The sequence below is a fragment of the Festucalex cinctus genome, chromosome 11 (assembly GCF_051991245.1).
Source record: "Festucalex cinctus isolate MCC-2025b chromosome 11, RoL_Fcin_1.0, whole genome shotgun sequence".
Lineage (NCBI taxonomy): Eukaryota > Metazoa > Chordata > Actinopteri > Syngnathiformes > Syngnathidae > Festucalex > Festucalex cinctus.
In genome coordinates, this window is record NC_135421.1 from 23,525,823 (window position 1) to 23,542,269 (window position 16,447).

The following is a 16,447-nucleotide window of genomic DNA, read 5'->3' on the forward strand; positions in this document are numbered from 1 at the left end:
ATAAATAAATAATTAAAACTCATTCACTGCCTTTGACAAGTATACTTGTCAATTGTATTTTTTAAGAGCGTGGCTAAATGGGGGAGAATCTGAGCATGCTCCACTGTAAATATCAAACTTGGAAACAACTTTACTGATGCCAAACCACCAGTAGATGACATCATTGCCCCAATTTATACGAAATAAACACAGAGTCAGAGTCCATGGGAGAAATGGCTGTATTTTGGCAAACCTACATTTTTCTACTGTCAATTATAAAAGAATGGGACGGGGCAAAAAGTAGGGAGTCTATTCTGTTATTTGGTAGATTTGGTTTATATATAATTATTGAATGTAATATCACGTGAGTATTGACAATTTTAAAAATTTTCTAAAATGATTGGCAGTGAATGAGTTAATTCTCTGCTAATTCTCTGCCTCTGTGGATAATGTCAGAGCGGACACAAACTGATGTTGGTCCTGATTTATTTTTATTTTTTTGTTTTCATATTCATTGGGATTTTTTTTTCCTTTTTTTTTTCTTTTCTTAGCAGTATGTGACGTGGCACACTATTTAAATGAAATCCCACATGCCACACACATATTCTTGCAATAGGCAACCATCTTATTACAAGCTGTGCTAATCGAAATGTCACCTCATATAAACGGAAATGAGAAGTGAGTAGCTGTTGTCCTTGTCATGTCTTGCCTGAGAGCATCCGTACTATATTATTATACTACACTGGTCTATGAATACATACTGTATACTGCGGTACTGAAACCACCCATCAGCAAACACTTGAATGTAATCCAAAGTGTATGTCTTGTGTGGCGCACACGCGCACACGCGGGCGATGCCATATGGGACTCGCTGCAAAATGAATTCAGTGCTTGTGTATATTGGAATCCCAGACACAACCACAACGGGGGACCAAAACAACAGCTTTTATATTACTAATCAATCCTAAATCGCTAAAAATAGATGGGTTATGTCATTAACGCAATTCTTGGGATGTTTGAGTTTGGGCACATTTCTGGGTTACATTTCTGAGAGTAGCTAAATTGTTGGGTTACAGTACCGGTATACGGCTAATATGTTAACAACATTTATTTTGGTTATTTAGGTCTAAAAAATTTGGGGCGTCAAATTCCCAAACATGCTAAACTACACTTGACCTGGCACAAAAGTGACCTCTTAAAAGTTCATCCATGAGGTCGATGGGTCGAGAGAAAAAAACAAAAAACAAAAACTGAGCACCAAACAACAACCTCTGGTGTTCCTTTGTGAACCAGACCGAAATTGTTATGTGCGCTCCTGCTTATTATTATGCATCAGCAGAGCATCATCCTCTTGTGTGTATTTTTGCACACCACAATATTACACGAGCTACTACCTGAGGGTGCACTGAATCCGATCCTGTTACTCCAATTACTATTACACGGCTTCGGGAAAATTGAGTTTCAGCCAGAAGTCATTTTCATGAATGATTAATCGTGTTTTACTGATTAAAATTGTCCATCACAATGTCAGTGCAATTAATGAAGTCATAGACCTGTTGTGGGTTCAAGGGAGGAAGGTTTTGGGGTGAAGCCTTTCCCATGAATCAATGTTTCTCCTTAACAGATGAGCTACCGTTTCAGTTAAATCGGGTAGGTGAGAGTTCTCATGTTATTTTTTTTAAGTGTTTTTTTTTTCTATTGTATTCTATGTTGTATTATACAAACACAAATAAATCATTGGATAACGTTTTTCCACCAATAACTGTAGTGTGAACAGTCGCACAATACATGCTAATGGCGCATTCATGATGTCTGCTAATACGGAACAAACATGGAAGGCTTACCATATATACTCTATGAAAAGCCTTCGCTAGCTGTCATGCAATCCTTAACTCATTCAGTGCCATTGACGGCTATACACGTCAATCGAAATTCAATTATAATTTAAATTACACTCCACAATTACAAAATCAGCATAATCGCAAACTAAAAAGATTATTGGGTTGTTTAAATTTATACATTGCACCTTTTTTTTTTAATTTTAAAATAATTTGATACATTTTGTTTCATCCAAAAGGAACTTGCATAAATATAGTGTTTCAAATAATTTTATTTGTCTTAATATTTTTTATTTGTTTTTACGTTAAAAAATTTGCTTGTTTTGTACCAAAAAAAAATAAAATAAAAAATATTGCCCTACTGCACAGTGCATATGCTGCACTCCAACTTTCACATTTTTGCCAACATAAATAAATATATTATTATAAAATCTGTTTGGTCCAAACCTTAATTATAGTGTTTCTATTTTTTTTTTTTAAATTTGGTCCTAATATTTTTAAACGGTTAAACCGTTTGAATAATCGTGATTTCAACTATTGTCAAAAATAATCATGATTATTATTTTTCCCATTTATTTGAGCAGCCCTACATCAAAGATCCATTTTTACTGGGCTGGCAGTGAATGAGCTAGTAAGACAAATCAAACCGGATCATAACAGAATCCTGCTTTACATGCTAGTAATCTGACCTTTAAAGATTGGTAATTATCTCCTTTGGGAGAAAGCGGGAGCCTTAATAAATTGGCTCATGTGATTTAGAAATTTCAACTCAGTTTAAATTTTCAACTGATTATCCTCCTCCATCCTCCGGTTTGAACTCTTTCAATGAGTTCCGGTGAATGTCACAGCCCAGCTTGTTTCTTTCCATTTTATGTTCTTATTTTCATTACAATGGGAAAAAAAAAATGAATTCCTGTTCCTCAGGGTATAAGGGACCATAAATCCATTAAGGTTGACCGATGAATCATCACACCCCCCATTCGAAATGTAGGTCTCATTTTAAAGGCTATTCCATCACTCTGTTTATTGTTGATGTAAAAAAAACAAAAAAAACAACAACACACAAATATCCTATTGAAAACATACATTTTACCAACATATTTGTTAATGTTTATCGTGTGCAGCTGTCTAGTGTATTTGTGTAATACCGGTTTGCTCGAGAGAGTGGTGAAGCCTGCTGTGCGTGGTGATGAGCAGCCTTTCAGTTTCCATAGCAACACCCCTAACTCCGTCAGTCTCCATGGCAACTAATAATGGCATTAGCTGATTCAGAAAATGTTCATATCAAAAGGAATGATAGGTCTCCATGGTTGGCAATACCAAGATGGATGAAAGCATCTTTGGGAAATTTTAGCGATAACATTGCTCCCAATTTCTCCAGCTGTTCCCCAAGTACACACCAGTCATCATACAAGCCCGAAAATCAAGACAGTCAAAAGATCAATGGAGGGCACTGACTTCACTCACATGGAGGACCCTCAACAGATTCTGATGACAGCTGACGCAAAATGGCGTGTACTACTCGGTTTCAACCTGCAGGGGCGATGTTGAGTACCTCAAGTAGTTTTGTGGCCTGAAGAAGAACAACATACTGTCAGCTACTGGAAAGCAACAGCAACGTAAACAACATTATTTTTGCTTAATAGGACCCTGACACTGAAACAATATTCCAGAACCTTCCGATAGCGATTCTCTTGATTCATTGATCAGTTACGGGATTGTCCCAATAGTCGATAAAGGACATGTAGTCAAAAACGCACCCACACCGACAAAAAATGAACCTGTCAGAACCGGTGCTGGCCTTGTATACAACGTTAACTCATTCACTCTCAGCCATTTTCACATTTCGCAATCCCGTTCGCTCGCGGCTGTTTTACTGAATTTTGACTGATTTTGCAAGGCCCACAGAATATTGTGTTCAATTGCTATAAAAGCATGGAACTTATCAAAAGAAAGATTAAAGTCTCTTTTTTCATCAGGAAAAAAAAAAGTATGCTTCTATCTGTTTCCGTTTTGCAGCAATTATCATTAGAAGAGAGCTAAGTTTCATCAGTTTTCACAAATCTATTTAAAATTGTAAGTAATTGAGATTTTTTTTTCCTCGATGGCCCTGGTTGATCTCCTTTGCTCTGCTGCCACCTTCTGGCTGTTTGTGTAATAGCTACCACTTCTGCAACCGTTGTTTGCAGCTGAGAGGCTGCATCAAAGCTTTCTGTATGCTCTGGCATAAAAAAAATAAAAAAATAAAAAAACATATAAATACGTCTTTGGGACACTTAAAACATAAAAAAAACGTATTTACACGTTATTGGGAGTAAATGAGTTAATGATATGATATGAAGTATCAACGAGTATTTCATATTTCGCATCTTTAAAATGCGCACAGTGCATAAAAATGTCTTGTATTTGAGATAAAAGCAAGAATGTGTTGATTTCATGGGTTTTATTTATGAAATTTGTGCTGGCAAGGTTGGACACAGTGCCAGACTGGCCCACGGCCATCGGGCTACTGCTAATGCTGGACCCCGTTCAGACATCAAACCACTGTCATGCATTTATGCATTCGGTGAGATTCACCTCTGAAACACATCCTGCATATTTGTTGCCAAAGTGATCAATCCTGATCATATTTTTACTTTTTAATAAGGTGGAATCACAAAAAAATAACCATACTCATCTTAGCTTTGCATTTCCAGTGTCACACAAGCAGAAACTATTACCAGGAAAACGCCTCCTGCTACTGGATTCCTTCACTCGTCTCAGCCGTCGCTGCTGAAAACAAGATGAAGGCACATAAAACAATGTGGCGCAACGCAGCAGTGCACCGCAATGAGCAAATCAAAGAGAGCGAGAGACTGCTGACAAGAGGTGCCCGCACTGATGGCTGCGCACGTGTTTGCTCGCAGGAGAGCTTGCCTTGAACAGTGGGCGGTACGGCTAAATGGCTTCCAGTGGAATCAAGTAAGTAAGTCTTAACACACTGACTTCACACTAAATGTGCACTTTTAACAGACCAATCAAATGGATTGGAAACCTGCGACCTGATGAAACCTTTTGGATTAAAATAAGAAGGTTAAGTGAGGTTTAGGTTTTTGTTAGGGTTAGGGTAGGTAAGACACTTCAGCTATACTTGATACGTCGTCAGTTTTAAATCCTATGTGGCGACCAGTGCATTAAAGTTTTTACAAAAGCATTTTTCACCTGATTACTGTTTATCAACTAGTGATTGGTTTGTGCTTTGTATCTTTATTGTAGTGATTAAAAAATAGGGTTTGATGTTTTATATATATATATATATATATATATATATTATATATTTATTTATTTATTTCCGGTTCGGTGATTATTTTCCAAATTGTCAAAACAGATGTTTGCAAATGTCTTATTTTGATTAAACACAGACAATAATCAGTCTTCTTTCACGAGTCAATATATTCTCCATTGCAATGAACTAAAATTGTAATCATTTAATAAAATCATTTACTACTTTGGAGTCTTCTCATTGTGTATTTTTTTTTGTTTTTGTCTGTTTGTACTGTTCAATAAACACCTAAATGTATATCAGCAACTGCTTTTTTTCCCCCCTCACTTCACCTGAGCAGTGAAATATTTGAATTCTAATTCAAAACGAGCAAACGATCCTCTTCATGTTGCCCAAAAAGAAAACACCACATTTATCCATGCAATTAACCAATCCTGCATGCGGGTGTATGTCAGCATTGCAACGTGCGCGAGCCATTCGGTGATCTCATCCCATTTTCTGAATATTGTTGTCATCCTGTAATTTCCAACAGCTGGGAGGATCCAATTCACATCTAAACCTAACCATGGTAAGACTGCTCAGAGAGAGACTATCTTTTTTTTTTTTTTTTTTTGGTGGTGGAATTTTGCTGAGAAATATTTTTGGAAGTGCAGAGAACACGGTTGTTTGCGTTGACATTTTAGACAACTCAAGCAGAATGTTAGATCCACTCCAGTCACGCAAATACAGTCATGCTTTGAAGTCAAATGCCCACAAGGTCACATTCGCTTCAAAGCTCAAAGACTCAATCTTCACATCATTAATATAAAAGTTAAGATAGAGTGTTGTTGCAAAGGTACACCTTAATCATTAAGCACAGCTTGTCTCAATTTTAACACTTATTTGTTGGTTTGTTTATCATTTATTTATGTTGCTTTGCAAGCAATCCACACGTATTCCATGATTGGTTCTTTGAAGCTGGTACCGAAAAAAATAAAAAAATAAAAAACTCAGTATTTTTGTAGGATTCTGTCGTGGCAAATCGTGCCATTTTGGGGCACAAACTGGGAGGTTCCCGCACTGTTCACGACTAGTTGACGCATAGTTCACGACGAGTTCACGAACGCGTGACAATTCGCGCCCACATTGACACGAACTGATACGACGGGTTCACGGACAGTTTGCGCATAGTTCACGACCTGGTTGCGAAATTTTGTCGTGACAAAAATTGGCTCGCAGTTACGAGGGGTTTACGCACACGTCACGCCACTTTATGACTAGTTCGCGCACTGGCACGACTCGAGTCGTGCCAATTCCGTGCCGCAAAATCGTGCAAGTGTCACAAAAAAATGAGGATTTCTCTGTTTGGGTTGGTAGCCCACTAAATCTATTAAAGATGGGGTTGGATCACTGGTGCTCTACCAAATCCCATTATACCCGGAACACATCGGTATTGCAGGTTCCAGGGCTTATTTACAGTGCAGTGATTTTAAACCAGATTTCCACACTATTCTCGAGGTTTGACGCATTATCTGGACGTGTGCCTGCGAATTTCCGTAAAACTTATTTGCGAACTCTGCAGAGAAATGAATCCGAATGTTCATCAGTGTTAGTAAGTAGCGTGAGGTGCCATGTGGCATCACCAAATTAGAATTTGGCTAGAGCAGATGATCCAAGATTAAAGCTGCTTATGAAAGAAGCACACATACTAGATGTCTAAAAGGGAGGTAAAGGGTTAAAAATACTACTAAGGGATCTAAAAGTAAAACGGATTGACCTGTTAAGAAACACCGACGAGAACAAAGCTAAAATACAAATATTATACAACAAGTACCTGTGTTGCCATGTTAAAAAAATATATAAATAATTGCTCAGTGTCAGACGGGTTATTGTCGTTATTTATCTCTTCTCTTCTCTGTTACATGTAGGTGTCATCATTGATTACGTAACGAAAAGAGGGACGCCTCGCTTCCTAAAATGCTTCAAAGACTTCAAAACAAAGTGTGAATAATTCATCTTCGAACTCGCTCAGGAAAGATAAACAGCGCGACTCCCCGCAGACCACCAACAGGTTCGGAGCGGCGTCTTCACACTCTACAAAGCATCTCGTGACACAGTCAGCAATCTGTGGGAGGGGACTGCATCTTTAATTTTTGGAGTAATCTATCATCCATTCCTCACTACCATCCCCTATGTGGGGGGGAAAAAAAAAAAAAAAAGTGACGTTTCAGCAGATCTTCGGGGCAATTTTACCTTCTCTTGAATACATTGCCTGTTTTCGTGTTTAGTTGGGAATATAGTAGCTCGTTTGTGACATGACTAAGGAGTTTTTCCAAGACGCGAGCCGCTATTTTGCCAGTTTTCTTCTTTGACTTGTGAGCAGAAACGTAATGTTTGATATGAACACTAAAAAGTGGAAGTGAACTCAACTTGACCCACTTCACAACAAGCAGCAACTGGATCAATAGTGAACTGTACCATACGCTGCCCCCAGGTGGCCAAGGCACGCACAGCAGAAGGAGCAGCGCAATTTCCATTGCACTGAAGCAAAAAAAAAAACGTGGCAAACAATTTTTTATTTCTATTTAATTATGCCATTACAGTAGGTTTTTATAAACAAAAAGATGATTTGAGATAAGAATGTTGCCAGATATGAGCAACAAGATCAGGGAACATATTAAACTTGTATTTCAAGGCACAGCTGCAGCTAATTTATTCCCGGATTTCGGGGGTTTAAAAGTACTTGAATCACAATTATCAAAAGTGCAAACAGATGAACGGAATGAAAACGCTAAAATTCTGGAATTGATTTCAGGTATTGAGTTGGTATGAATAAAGAGAGATAGCATAACATCAATTTGGACCAATGAAACCGAGATCAAATTGAAGTAGAATGATGGAAAGAAATTTATGGAGAAATAAGCAAACAGTTCAGGATCCAAAAGCAGACCACGTTATGTATCTGTCATTCACAAGCATCTCCGAACTGATTTTCTGCAACTATTCTGGAAAGTTTTATTCAAATCTGAAGGGTTTTTTTTGTTTTGTTTTATCATGAGTTTGGGGAAAAATTGCAACTGTCACTTGATTGACAGGGTGTCTCTTAGGCAGATGAGTTAAGATGATAAAAGAATTAATCTGGGAAACAAAAATGCTGAATGTGATTTTTGCCTTTGAACAGAATGAAGCCACTGATACACACACAAAAGCGTCCACGGAGGAACGGAGTGGCAACATTGTTGAGGTGCAAAATGACTCCGTTTTCATGGTGCAGTCTCTACATTATCTTTTTTTTCTTCACACTGGCTTTTATTATACAAAAAAAACATGTTTTTTTAAATAGAAAAATTAAATTTTTACATAGCTGTGATAGCCTGCATGTTGAAGCTTTTGTGCCAAGGAAGCCATTTTGTGCTGTCCAATTTTGCAACATTTCACTTGGTGAATTTGCCTTGTGATTGACTGGCAACAATTAAAGGAGGTTAAAACTGAGGAAGAATCTAGATTTGCTTTCATTGGCTCTTCAATTGATTGACTCTTTTTGCCATGCGGTTAGCTACAGTCCCGTGAAAAAACGAAAATACAAGGGAGCTGTTGACGCAAGAGCACGAAACCAGATAAGACGGTTTCATTTTCGTCTTCTGTTTTCCGGCAACGACATTTTGAAAAGAAAACCAATGTAAGCCGGAGCGAACATGACAGTTCTTAAAGCCTCAAGTTTATCTTCCGCCCGTTCTTGACAAACAAGCGCTCTTATCATTGATATGTCACAACGTACACGCTTCTGAAGAGTAACGCGTATCTAAACGGGCTGCATCAAAAGTACCTTTCTACGTAGTCAGAAAGCTTTTTATGATGTTGCTTCATTCACACAATGGCAAGGCCACTTGTTGCCATGAAAGTAAAGAATAAGATAAAAACATGTCTCGTTTTTTAGCCTTGGATCCCGGTAAATTTTGCCAATCTCTTAACTCTTTGACTGCCAAAAACGTTTAATAACGATTAGTAAAATCACAATGTATGCTGCCATAAACATGAAATGACGTAATCTAGGTTTTTGTTTTTTTCGTCAATGGACGGAGCAACGTCTAAATGCCCGGTCAATCAATGGGTTGTGGAATCAAAAACACCACCTAACTATGGCCAGCAGATGGCAGCATTGTGTCTCTTTTCAATGGGCTGCTGGTGTATGGAATTACAATGAAATGTGACGGAATTTGATGAATGCTCGTAATCAGCAAAATGGCACTGTGAAGGGGTTGGATTTGTAATTTTTTTTTCATAACGTGTGGCAGTAAAAGGGTTAATTTTGTCGAACTCTTAGGCAGGTCCCGTCACAATTTTTGCCATGTGAATGTCAATCCCACAGTTGTCTTCGCGATTCATACGATAAACCCATTAAAAAGGAATTTAACTGTTAAATTCCTTCCTATATATTTCCATATTTAACTTTGACTGCCACACGTTATAAAAACAAAACAAAAAAAATCCACAGTGCCAGACGCTTTCGAGCATTTTAACTCATCTTTCAAGGCAAAAAGTATGTTTGCCTTTACTACATATGCAATGTGGCTACTAAATGAAAGATCGCATTCCATTCATCGGAATTTTACTAATCATGATTAATTGTCATTGGCAGTCAAAGAGTTAAGTTTGCACTCTCAGTCATGAAATGTACCCGAAATGTAGTCCTACTGCTGCGGGTCGCGGGTGGTCAAGCAGAGCCAACGCAAGCTGAGCTTTTTTTTGGCGACATGTTTCCAATGCGGGACCGAAGCGAGATAAACTACACAGCCAGCTTTTATTAGCTGCCGAGACTGAGCAAAAAAAAAAGTTGGGAGTGCATTATTTTGTTCAGCAATGTTGAACTGTCAACCAAGATAGCATTTAGCATTAGCTAAACTAACGTAATTAACCTTTACATCTGAAGCACAGTGCCACCATAGCGGTGGAATATTTTTTGTTGTTGTTGTTGTTGTTGTTCCTATCTTTATCAACAGTTCAAACCAGAAACTCAGAGATAATACGCTAAATGGAGAGAGACTGACATCGAGCTTCAATGTTGCTAAGCTACAACGTTCATCCAAAAAGCCTTTCCATCTACTTTCCATTATATAATCTTATTGTATCAAGAGCCACTCTGCGACTCACACCACGAAAGAGAGTCGGCTTGTTACGATTTCCCCATCAATTGATTAATCGTCTCAGTCGCTAATCTACTTAGCATCACAGCAATGTAGTCACACGTGTAACAAAGTCAATTAGGACAGGCAACAGTTATCCGATTAGGGGGTTACGGTTCACCCCCCAGCCCCAAACTATCAAGCATGAATGTCCTCTGGTCCTTGCTTTTCAAAATGTGCGGTTAACTACAACAGAGAACATTTAGAAAGAAGTTTGTAAATAAAGTCAGAACTCAGACAAAAAGATCGTCCGCCTGTACCAGCCTCCCTGCTTTGACCGTTTTGTTTTATAAAAGATGACATGAAGAAGAAGAAGACATGTTTTTAGACAGCTTTTGCATTTTGACTCGACCCCTGTAAGCGCTTGTGTGACTACGATAGACAAACCATGAGTATACAATACATAACAGGAGATATCAACATAAAGAGGTTGGAGTATAGCCCCTTTCATAGTGCCTTTCTGGAAAATTGAAACATCTGAGGCATGACAGCGCATTTATTCACTTGAGCTCTTCAGACAGAGCCCAACGAAGCAGGACATTCCCACATCGGAAGTGCACGTTCACACAGTGAATACTTGTCATTTTGTGACATTTGCTTTCAAAACTTTCTCGTCTGTTAATCTTCCCAATTCCCACTATCCACTTAAGCGATAATCGAGCCTAATTTGATCATTTTTCCCCGTTTAGGATCAAAGTGTTAGGTTTGTGCCTTGCCGGAAACAATAGCAGTATCGCTTTGGTGCCAATGAAGTATTTAGGTTCCAGACTATCGCCCAAAATCAGTGAATAGGTTTCGATGCATGTGATTTGTCGTCTGCCACGCCCACAGTTGACAAATATTTTTCCCGGCCCGAATTCGTCCACCAGCAGTCTTGGAAAGTTTTCTGGGGCGAAACACGTCCTGCAAAATGTTGGAAATGTGTGTTTCAACAAATTTACATGCGCGAAGAGTAACACAAATTTAAAAAATGTAGACGGTATTGGTATTAGGGATGTAACGGCAATATCGTGATATCGTGATATTAAAACTGCCACAATATATCGTCGTCCTCATGTCACGATATTAAAAGCAGGTCGGGTTGATTTCCATTTGTGCAGTTCTAGCGCCCTCTGGTGGCTAGTTTTTTTTTAGTGCCGTTTAATTTTCACAAGGCATGTTTTGGCCCTTTATATGTTTAAAATCCATGCTAATGGTCAGATGAAGGGGAACATAATATTCTTGCGCATTGCTGAAATGTACAAAAGCACAATATTGTGATTTTTGAGTATGAGCTCATTACTTTTTACAATATTGTGAACTTTTTTCGTATCACCACAATATCGTGATAATATCGTATCGTGATGTTTGTATATCGTTACATCCCTACTTTTGCTATATCGCAGATTTCCAGCTATTATGGATAGGTCTGGAAACTCTTGGAATAAACAAGGGTTAACGGCTCACCATTAACTCGTCTGCTTCATTAGCCACAGGGTGAGATGAGTAAAAGCGAGGCTGCATAATAACCGACGTTGCACCTGTGCTTCATTGTCTCTGCTGGCTGACTGACAGTCCACCTCCTACAACAGCGAACGCCCACGACACCGGCGGTGATTCATCGGCACAGGTCTTAGCCACCCAGGCATTACCTTGACATTTAGATTTGCAACACTTGTCTGAAAAGCTTGTTGGGGAACGTGCGTTTTGGAAAGTTGCCTGTAATGAGGGGTAAAAGGGACAATAGGGAACAGGCCACACAGAATTTGTATGCAATCCTGTGCGTCACATGCTATGCTGTCACACCTTATAATGGCTCTTCGTCACATTTTATCTTTCAAAGTGAATGCATGTGGCGGGCCTTGTCGTCCAGACATATAGGCCTGGTCCCGAACAGCAAGGCGGAGCCCACCAGCCTGTCAAATGACTCAATACATCCCAACATCATTGTGAAGGCATCGGACATTAACAGCGTCTGCATTCACTGCAGGCCAGTGCACACAAACAGAGAAATCAATACTCAGTCCCTTTATGGAAATGAGACGTGAATATAAGCTGTATCAATTATATCAAAGCTCTATGCTGCATTCCATTATCCTGCCATTCTTTAATGGAGCTGCCACATTTGATTTGAAATAACATGAAACCATGTGCACTATATCAGATATAGATACAGATATAGATTTTTTTTGTGTTTGGTGCGGCCAACCACAAAATGACTCAGCACAAGCAGCTGGTGCCCCATCAGATCCACCTGTGTACTGAATATTCGTATACATGCGGGCTTATTTCATTGATAAATTGATTCGAGATATTATACAAGTTCCCGCAGTACGTTTCTCTTGTTTATTAAATGAGGTCCGATGCAGAGATGTTCTTCCTCCAAATCATTCATTACAATCAACACGCGTAATTAAGTCAGCCATGAGAGATCAGCTTTCTACGAGATGTGTTCACTCACCTCGCATTTAAATCAGACAAAATTACTGTACAGTGGGGGGAAAAAAAGGGAAGACCAGACAGCCCCAACTAGCAAGAATCACAATCAGCTCTCCTGTGGACGAGCATGCTCGTTTAGTCTGCTCAAAGATTATAAGCACACTTTCCTTTACATATTTGTCTTAAACTCTGACGAAAAAAAAAGGACATAAGTGTTTTTTTTTTATTACCTGTTCGGCGCAGCGTCCCCCAATGCAACACCGGCTCTGTCAGACAACAGTCACCGCAGGCTGCATGTACCGTAATCACTATATGACTCACGCAGCTACATTTTATTTTAAGCTCTTGATGGCTCTTTACGGTATTAGGTACCGCCCCACCTAAACAAGAGGCAGGTAATTATTTTTCGTATGTCTGGCACAGTGGCACAGTATAGGTGTTGACAATAATAAAACTAGTAAATAATCAATTTAAAATAAGTGATTCAGTAAATAAATAACTGTAAGTAAAAGGGAGACATTTCGTTACTTTACAGTTGGTGTTTACGTCACTTAGTGCAAATGTATCGTTCAAAATGTTTCAAAAGTGTCATTTCTAAGTAGATGCAGAACAGTAGAACTTTATTTATGTATTTATTTATTAAGAATATGTGTTAAGGATGTTTTAGAGTATTTGTAATGTTTGTGCTGTTGTATTGGTAACCTGAAATGAAAAATAAGAAATATTCGTGAACTACTTATTCCTTTCAAATAGCAAATTATTCACGTTTACTAACTACTTAACACAGATGTTTTGTATTTTCAATTGTTTTCAGTTTAATATTTAAAATATTACATTTCATATCATTGATTTCTGAATATTTTGTTCCACCACGATATTTAAAGTGCAAGACATATAAACTTGAATTTGATGTTATTACAACAAACTACTACAGTAAATAAAAATAAGATGAAATGAAACAGTTCCTAAATCAAATGATTTGCTTGACGTCGACTTGCATACGTTTTTATAAATTTTTACATGAGAAGCACAGCACCTTGACTCCACTGACCTCCATGTTTGTTAATCATCTGCATCTTGAAATCACCTGACATTCGTTTATCCTGCCACAATTAGCTTGGGTCAGTGCCGTCAGTGTCTTGACGTAAGTTGTACATATTTCACACAGTATTGAGCAGTGACGACAAACTACATCCACACTAAAAATAAACATGTTCTTGAAATCTTACCTTGCTAACAGCTTCAATCAAAATGTGTTATTGATTCTTTCAATACAGCTGTTTTTTTTTAATTGTCCTATAGCGGTGCCCTGATTAGCCAATGGAATATAAATATTAATGTTCAATGCCCCCAAATTATAATGTAAGTATCACAGCAGTGTTGCTACACATGTCCATTTCATGCATGTGCTTGTCAGGCACCATTTGCTCAACTGCTGTTAGTCGTAATGCACACGCAGTGTCCACTAGAGGGCAGAGTGTCTCCATGGTGTCATTGAGGAGGGCTTTTTCTTCATTCTTCTTGTCGAAATGAAAAGTCATTCTCTTCCAGTGTGGCTGAGGGGCAGAGGACAGAACAATCAAAACTGGTCAGCTCCATATCAACATGCTGAATTAATTTATTTTGTGTATTAAATGTACATTGTTTGACCAATTTAACGCTACACTTAAATAATGTGTGCAAACCTGATACATAACCTAACAACATACTGAACACCGAAGTAAGACCTACTTCAATCAAAGTGAAGTGTTGCCATCAGATGTGTGGGCTCTCAAGGATCCTTCTGGTTCATGTAACTGATATTGTACTGTATCAAATAACTATAACTTTGTCAAGAAATTTTTTTTATATCTCTTGGAATATAATAACAAAGAACAAACAACCAGTTTTGTTTTATTTTGATGTATCAGCACCATATTTCATATGCAACGAATGCATTAGACGACAATGCAGTAGGGCTGTGAAATTAATCGAAATTTCATTACAATTTCAATTATTATAAAATCAGAATAATCGTCAAAAAAGATTAATTTTGAGTTGTTTATTTAATTTTTTTCTTTAAAAAAAAAACGATTTTTTTTTTTTATTGAATCGATTCGAGAATCGCGCGATGTAGTATCGCGATATATCGCCGAATCGATTTTTTTAACACCCCTAATATATATATATATATATATATATATATATGACACAAATCGATAGATTACTTTATTTAGATTGATTGTGAATCAATTTTATTGAAATGGAAAGAAACTCAAGTAGATGATGAGATATTACAATACAAACTCAAACCAAGATGCATAAGAAGTTGCAAATAAGATGCAAATACTATTGTCACTATTAAGAACATAAGAATGTTTAAAAACAACAACAACATAAATATGAAATCCCTTCAGTGGCCTCTTGGACAACATCAGTAACAATCTTGGCTATTATGTCCAAGTGGAGGACACAATTATATAATTTGTTTCCATGCCAACGCTTCACATTTATTTGCGTGCCCTCCATAAAGTCACCACCCTTTGCCTGAACGTGGATTGACCGATGCACAGGTTGACCGTTGTGCCGAACACGAACACGGTGCTGACCGTGTAGCTGACACGGGGACCCATGTAGAACTGTTTGCAAAAGTGCATCGTGAAAGCGTCGAAAAAATAATAACTGGCGCCGAAACAGAAGACGACACATTGAGAAATTCCGGTCAAAGTGATCCACAAGTGAGTCCCGAGTCGTGCGCTGGAGAGGGCGATGCCATTCTTTGCCACGCTTCTCATGTTATCCTGCAGGTATCGAAGGGTGATGCAACTGGTCACAAGCTTAAAGCAAAAAATGGTGCCCATGTACATCCAGGTAATGATGAAAGTAATTTGACTTATAAGCAAAATGGGGGAATTAAAGTCATTTGTGGTCCATGTCACAGTGCTGTTGGTGAACGAGATCAGCGGAGGCCATTTAGTCAGAACAAAGCAAATTCTTACAGCCCAGTTGTTGAACATAATCACCAGATCAAGAAGACCTGCCATGAAAGTGGCAACCTTGATGTTCCTCTTCAGCCAAACGAGCAGAGCGCATCGCGCGGGGACTATGTGGACGAAGAAGTAGAAGTTCAGCCAAACGTAGGCGCTCACGCCGTTGTGCACAAAGTACTGCATTATCAACCACAGCACGATTGTTGCCGTCAAGTCGAGGTCATTCTCCAAGGTGAAACTCAGCATTAAAAAGGCTACGTAGAAAATGGAGCACCACATGATATATTCCAAGAGCATCTTCAAAGGCTGCTTGAGCCTTTTACTGTTGCCTTGTGGGTTGGCCAAGCAAAACAGAAGGAAAACGTTCATGGCCAGGTTGAAAAGGACCAATGGGCCGTTGATTACAAAGAATCCCAGCCCACTGATTTCAATCAGGTCATTCATTGGTGGCTTTAAAATGTCAAAAATGTCAAACAAATGTAGAAGTTCCTCAATGTGTATTGCGTACGCCTTGTGATAGACGCGACTTGACAGGGAAAGCAGTGGACTGGCGTTAAATTAATATGCATTTGCATAATATCCTGCCCTGTCGGAAGGAATATTAATGGAGCGTTTCCTGCACAGAGACCTGCTGATGTACCGTACTAACATGGAAAACACGTTTCCAGCCTTCCTGTTTGTTATGCAATGTTTGATCATACGTTGTAGTATCTGTGACTCGGAATGGGCGTGGCCTTAAAATGCCCGTTGAGTGACATGAGAGCCAGCGAATGAGAGTGTTGAGCTGGCTGTTGTTGGCTCAGAAAAAAATAGCAGCGG

General features: G+C 38.6%; 1 protein-coding gene across 5 annotated transcripts in view; it reads right to left on the reverse strand.

Moving 5' to 3' along the window:
- Positions 1-13,000, reverse strand: part of map2 (microtubule-associated protein 2) — a 54,811-nt gene extending 41,811 nt beyond the window's left edge. For 4 of the 5 annotated variants that reach the window (XM_077536097.1, XM_077536096.1, XM_077536095.1 and 1 more), the window contains exon 1: positions 12,890-13,000. The gene's annotated coding sequence lies outside the window, so the exon portion shown is untranslated. Of the gene's footprint in view, positions 1-3,284; positions 3,391-4,537; positions 4,587-12,889 lie in introns of all 5 variants that reach the window. The other variant, XM_077536093.1, reaches the window with a different exon arrangement.
- Between the last annotated feature and the right edge of the window lie 3,447 nt (positions 13,001-16,447).